Source organism: Ursus americanus, chromosome 11 (assembly GCF_024610735.1).
Source record: "Ursus americanus isolate L20-20 chromosome 11, mUrsAme1.1.p, whole genome shotgun sequence".
NCBI lineage: Eukaryota > Metazoa > Chordata > Mammalia > Carnivora > Ursidae > Ursus > Ursus americanus.
The window spans coordinates 22312582-22319545 of NC_142137.1; the positions used below are offsets into that span (position 1 = coordinate 22312582).

Consider the following 6964-nt stretch of genomic DNA (forward strand, 5'->3'; position numbering starts at 1 on the left):
GGATGTACTGTATGGTGACTAACATAATATAATAAAAAATATTATTAAAAAAATAAAAAAAATAAACCAAAGACTATAATAAGAGATGAAGAAGGACACTATATCATAATAAAGGGGTCTATCCAACAAGATCTAACAATTATAAATATTTATGCCCCTAACTTGGGAGCAGCCAAATATATAAATCAATTAATAACAAAAGTAAAGAAACTCAGTGATAATAATACAATAAGAGTAGGGGACTTTAACACCCCACTCACAGCAATGGACAAATCATCCAAGCAGAAGACCAACAAGGAAACAAGGGCTTTAAATGACTCGCTGGACCAGATGGACTTAACAGATATATTCAGAGCGTTTCATCCTAAAGCAGCAGAATAGATATTCTTTTCAAGTGCATATGGAACATTCTCCAGAATAGATCACATACTGGGTCACAAATCAGGCCTCAACTGGTACAAAAACACTGAGATCATACCATGCATACTTTCAGACCACAATGCTAAGAAACTTGAAGTCAACCACCAAAAAAAAAAAAAAAAAATTGGAAGGACCACAAATACATGGAGGTTAAAGAACATTCTACTAAAGAATGAATGGGTTGGGTGCCTGGGTGGCTCAGTCGGTTAAGTGTCTACCTTCGGCTCAGGTCATGATCCCAGTGTCCTGGGATTAAGCCTCACATCAGGATCCTTGCTCTGTGGGGAGTCTGCTTCCCCCCTCTTCCCCTGCCTGCCACTCTCCCTGCTTCTGCACTTGCTCTCGCTCTCTCTGTCAAACAAATAATAAAATCTTGAAGAAAAAAAAAAAAAGAAAAGAATGAGTGGGTCAACCAGGAAACTAAAGAAGAAATAAAAAGGTACATGGAAGCAAATGAAAATGAAAACACAGCAGTCCAAAACCTTTGGGATGCAATAAAGGCAGTCCTAAAAGGGATGTATATAGCAATACAGGCCTTCCTCAAGAAGCAAGAAAAGTCTCAAATACACAACCTAACCTTACACCTAAAGGAGCTGGAAAAAGAATAGCAAATAATGCCTAAATCCAGCAGGAGAAAGGATATAATAAAGAGCAGAGCAGAAATCAATGAGATAGCCTCCAAAAGAACAGTAGAAGAGATCAACAAAACTAGGAGCTGGTTCTTTGAAAGAATTAAGAAGATTGATAAACCCCTTGCCAGACTTATCAAAAAGAAAAGAGAAAGGACCCAAGTAAATAAATTCATGAATGAAAGAGGCGAGATCACAATCAACACTGCAGAAACACAAACAATTATAAGAGAATATTATGAGCAATTGTACACCAACAAATTAGGCAATCTGGAAGAAATGGATGCATTCCTAGAAACATATAAACTACCAAAACTGAAACAGGAAGAAATAGAAAATCTGAAAAGACCCATAACCAGCAAAGAAATTAAATTAGTAATCAAAAAATCTCCCACATTGCATCAAAAACTGGGGATGTACTGCATGGTGACTAATATAACAAAATAAAAATTATTTAAAAAAAAAATCTCCCAACATGAGTCCAGGGCTGGATGGTTTCCCACAGGAATTCTACCAAACATTTAAAAAAGAATTAATACCTGTTCTTCTGAAACTGTTCCAAAATGTAGAAATGGAAGGAAAACTTCCAAACTCATTCTATGAGGCCAGCATTACCTTGATCCCAAAACCAGACAAAGACTCCATTAAAAAGAATTACAGACCAATACCCCTAATGAACATGGATGCAAAAATTCTCACCAAAATATGAGCCAATAAGATCCAAGAGTACATTAAAAGGATTATTCACCACAACCAAGTAGAATTCATTCCTGTGCTGCAAGGGTGGTTCAACATTTGCAAATAAATTGATCAATGTGATACACCACATTAATACAGGTAAGGATAAGAACCATAAGATCCACTCAATAGATGCAGAAAAAGCCTTTGACAAAATACAGCTCCCTTTCTTGATAAAAACCTTCTACAAAGTAGGGACAGAGGGAACATACCTCCACATCATAAAGGCCATATATTAGAGCTATATCATCCTCAAAAACTGAGAGTTTTCCCCCAAACATCAGGAACACAACAGGAATGTTCACTCTCACCACTGTTGTTCAACATAGTACTGGAAGTCCTAGCCTCAACAATCAGACAACAAAAAGAAATAAAAGCATCAAGATAGGCAAGGAAGAAGTTAAACTTTCACTCTTCACAGATGACATGATACTCTATGTAGAAAAAAAACTCCACCAAAAAATTCTAGAACTGATACAGGAATTCAGCAAAGTTGCAGGATATAAAATCAACACACAAAAATCTGTTGTATTTCTATATACCAATAATGAAGCAACAGAAAGAGAAACCAAGGAATCAATCCCATTTACAATTGCACCAAAAACCGTAAGACACCTAGGAATAAACCTACCGAAGAGATAAAAGATCTATACTCTGAAAACTATAGAATGCTTATGAAAGAAACTAAGGAAAACAAAAAGAAAGGGAAAAACATTCCATTCTCATGAATTGGAAGAACAAATATTGTTAAAATGTCAATGCTACCCAAAGCAATCTATACATTCAATGCAATCCCTATCAAAATAACACCAGCATTATTCACAAAGATGGAACAAATAATCCTAAAATTTGTATAGAACCAAAAAAGACCCCAAATAGCCAAAGGAATGTTGACAAAGAAAACCAAAGCTGGAAGCATCACAATTACACACTTCAAGCTGTATTACAAAACTGTAATCATCAAGACACTATGGTCAGATACATAGATTAACGGAACAGAACAGAGAACCCAGAAATGAACCCTCAACTATATAGTCAACTAATCTTCGACAAAGCAGGAAAGAATATCCAATGAAAAAAAAATCTCTTCAACAAATGGTGCTAGGAAAACTGGACAGCCACATGCAGAAGAATGAAACTGGACCACTTTGTTATGCCACACACAAAAATAAATTCAAAATGGATGAAAGACGTAAATGTGAGACAGGAAATGTGAAATGTGAAAAATCAAAATCCTGGAAGAGAACACAGGCAGCGACCCCTGTGACCTTGGCTGTACCTCTTACTAGACACATCTCCAGAGGCTGGGGAAACAAAAGCAAAAATGGACTATTGGGACCTCATCAAGATAAAAAGTTTCTGCACAGCAAAGGAAACGATCAACAAGACTAAAAAGCAACCTATGGAATAGGAGAAGATATTTGCAAATGACATATCAGATAAAGGGCTAGTATCCAAAAATCTATAAAGAACTTATCAAATTCCATACCCAAAAAATAAAAAATCCAGTCAAGAAATGGGACATTTCTCCAAAGAAGACATATGAATGGCTAATAGAAACAGGAAAAAATGCTCAACATCACTCATCATCAGGGAAATACAAATCAAAACCACAATGAGATACCACCTCACACCTGTCAGAATGGCTAAAATTAACAATTTAGGAAACAACAGATGCTGGCAAGGATGCAGAGAAAGGGTAATCCTCTTACACTGTTGGTCAGAACACAAACTGGTGCAGCCACTCTAGAAAACAGTATGGTGGTTCCACAAAAAGTTAAAAATAGAACTACCCATGGCGGCCTCTGAGGCGGCGGCGGCGGGGTCCGCGCCTCTGGCCTCGGGCGCCCCGACCGTCCCGACCGCCGCGAGGGGAGCCGCCGCCGCCGCCTCGGGCCCTTGGGGACCCCCCCGGACGGCTGAGGGGCAGCCGGCCGCGCCCCGCGGCGGCGAGACAGCAGCCCGCGGGTCCAGAGCCTCCGGCCCGGGAGCTGATCCAGCCGTCGGTGAGCGAGCTGTCCCGAGCCGTGCGGACCAACATCCTGTGCACCGTGCGCGGCTGCGGCAAGATCCTGCCCAACAGCCCGGCGCTCAACATGCACCTGGTCAAGAGCCACCGGCTGCAGGATGGCATAGTAAATCCAACAATAAGAAAAGATTTGAAAACTGTACCAAAATTCTACTGTTGTCCAATTGAAGGATGCCCTAGAGGCCCTGACAGACCATTTGCTCAATTTTCTCTTGTAAAACAGCACTTTATGAAAATGCATGCTGAAAAGAAGCATAAGTGCAGTAAGTGCAGCAATTCCTACGGCACGGAGTGGGACCTGAAAAGGCGCGCAGAGTACTGTGGCAAGACCTTCCAGTGCACATGTGGCTGTCCCTACGCCAGTAGAACTGCTTTACAGTCCCACATCTACCGCACTGGCCACGAGATCCCAGCAGAGCACAGGGATCCACCTAGTAAGAAAAGGAAAATGGAGCTGCCTGCACAGCCAGAAGTTGTCCAGTAAGACCACTGAGTCCTTGAGCACCCAACCAGCTCCAAGACCAGACGCTCAAAAACTGGAAACTTCCGATATAAAGCTGGTTGCTTCTTTTGAAGACTCTTGCAACTCTAATGCCAGAAAGCAGACTCTTACAACACCTCCAAGATATCCTCAGAAGTTGCTTTTACCCAAGCCCAAAATGGCTCTGGTGAAACTTCCTGTTATGCAGTTTTCTCCCATGCCTGTCTTCGTGCCTACAGCCCACTCCTCGGCGCAGCCTGTGGTGTTGGGTGTCGATCATCAGGGTTCTGCCCTGGGCGCTGTACACATAGTGCCCTTGTCAATCGGAACCCTGATCCTCGGCCTAGATTCAGAGGCTGGCTGTCTTAAGGAAAGTCTCCCTCTTTCAAAAATTGTAAGTCCTGTTGCTATGGAGCCAATTAGTACAGGTGTTCAAGTGAACTTGGGTAAGAGCCTGTCTAATCCTTTACAAGAACTAGGGAACACATGTCAGAAGAACAGCATTTCTTCAATCAATGTACAGACAGACCTGTCTTACACCACACAACACTTCATACCTTCCACACAGTGGGCTGGGCCTGATTCCTCCGTATCTTCTTGTTCTCAAACAGATTTGACGTTTGGTTCTCAAGTTTCCCTTCCCATTAGTGTTCATACACAAACGTTTTTGCCCAGTTCTAAGGTGACCTCATCCATAGCTGCTCAGACTGATGCGTTTATAGATGCCTGTTACCAGTCAGATGGGATCTCCAGAGAAACCCAGACCAGTGGAATGCAAAGTCTGACAGATGACCGAGTACAGATGGACCAAGCTGTTATGGGTGGAGACATTTCTGAGAGCGTCCATTCATCCTACGGTGTTTCTACAGACAGTATTATAAGCAGCAGCTTAGTAGCAGAGACCGTCCCTCATGATCTGTTACCTCAGAACCACCCTAAGACTTTAAATCAAGATCTTGAGAAATCTGCACCAATTATAAACTTCAGTGCACAGCACAGTATGCTTCCTTCACAGAACATGACAGATAATCAGACCCAAACTATAGATTTATTAAGTGATTTAGAAAACATCTTGTCAAGTGATCTGCCCAGTCAGACACTGGACAATCGTAGTCTTTTGTCTGACACAAGTACTGGACCTGATCCCCAGCTCCCATCTGGCCCAACCCAGAATCCCGCAATTGATTTTGATATTGAAGAGTTCTTGTCCGCCTCAAATATCCAGACTCAAACTGAAGAGAGTGAGCTTAACACCATGACCACCAAGTCTGTCTTGGAATCGCTGGACATAGAGACCCAAACGGACTTCTTCCTTGCAGACACATCTGCTCAGTCCTATACTTGTAGGGGAAATTCTAACTTCTTAGGCCTTGAAATCTTTAACACGCAGACACAGACAGACTTAAACTTCTTTTTAGACAGTAGCCCCCACCTGCCTCTGGGAAGTACTCTGAAACACTCCAGCTTTTCCATGAGTACTGATTCATCTGACACAGAGACCCAAACTGAAGGGATCTCCGCTGCTAAAAACATACCTGCTGTAGAAAGCAAAGTTCAGTTGAACAGTACAGAAACACAGACCATGCATTCTGGCTTCGAAACCCTGGGGAGCTTGTTCTTCACCAGCAACGAAACTCAAACAGCAATGGATGACTTTCTTCTGGCTGATTTGGCCTGGAACACGATGGAATCTCAGTTCAGCTCTGTAGAAACCCAGACGTGTGCGGAACTACACACGGTCTCCAACTTCTGAAAATGAAGTCCAAGCGTGCGAAGGCATTTACACAGTTTCCTTCTGGGTTTGGAAAATGGAGAGTGGGACAACAGTGTTAACACTATTGAATGTAGTTACTGATGCATTTACTTCAATTCTTGGAGGGTCTTTGCCTTTTGTACTTGTAAACATGAAATTTGTGTATAAATGTGAGTGTATTATAAAGTGTAAGATGTTGATCTAAAAATACTGTTTCTGTGTTGCCTACATTTGCCCTTTCACAGTTAGTCTTCCCATCTTAAAAACACAAGTGTATTTCACACCTTTCAAACCCATCTAGCGATTAGCTGAAGCCAAGCTTACCAGGTACTAGGGTACAGACTTTTCAGATCTTCAAAACATTTCAGTGGGAATGTGTCTTGCTTAACTTAAGTTGCACCTAAAATATTTGACAGTGCCTGTTAGAAACTCCTGTTTCCTGATAGTCAATCTAAAGAAACCGGATGCCACACATCATATATAAGCGCCAGTGCTTGGATGGCGTGGGATGCATGCTGCCTGCAGCCTCATCTGCTTTGACATCTCACTTTTTTCTGACTTGAAGACAAAGGAGAACTACAGCTGTCTTTACCTTTGGAGACCATCTTCATGTAGTCAATGCCATTCTTCCTCTACATGAACTGTTACCGATACCAACCCAGGTCTACAGTACTTTCCTCACAAGACGTGTTGCTGTAAAATTCCTGCTTCAAGAAGCAGTGGCAAGCACTTAGTGTAAATAGTGATCCTTCTAATCTAAGTAACCGTACGTCATCCCAGCCGTGGAAACTCGTACTGGAGTGTGCCCTGGGAACATCCCTCCTGCTCTCCCCAGTAGGCGAGGGTGGTGCTCCCCAGCTGCTTCTCAAAGTGTACCCATAGGCTGGATCTGAGTTGTGTCTCTCTAAATGTTA

General features: G+C 42.0%; 1 pseudogene; it reads left to right on the forward strand.

The window, feature by feature from the left end:
- The first annotated feature begins 3582 nt into the window (after positions 1-3582).
- Positions 3583-6761, forward strand: LOC123798528 (ATM interactor pseudogene; annotated as a pseudogene).
- The last annotated feature ends 203 nt before the right edge of the window (positions 6762-6964 follow it).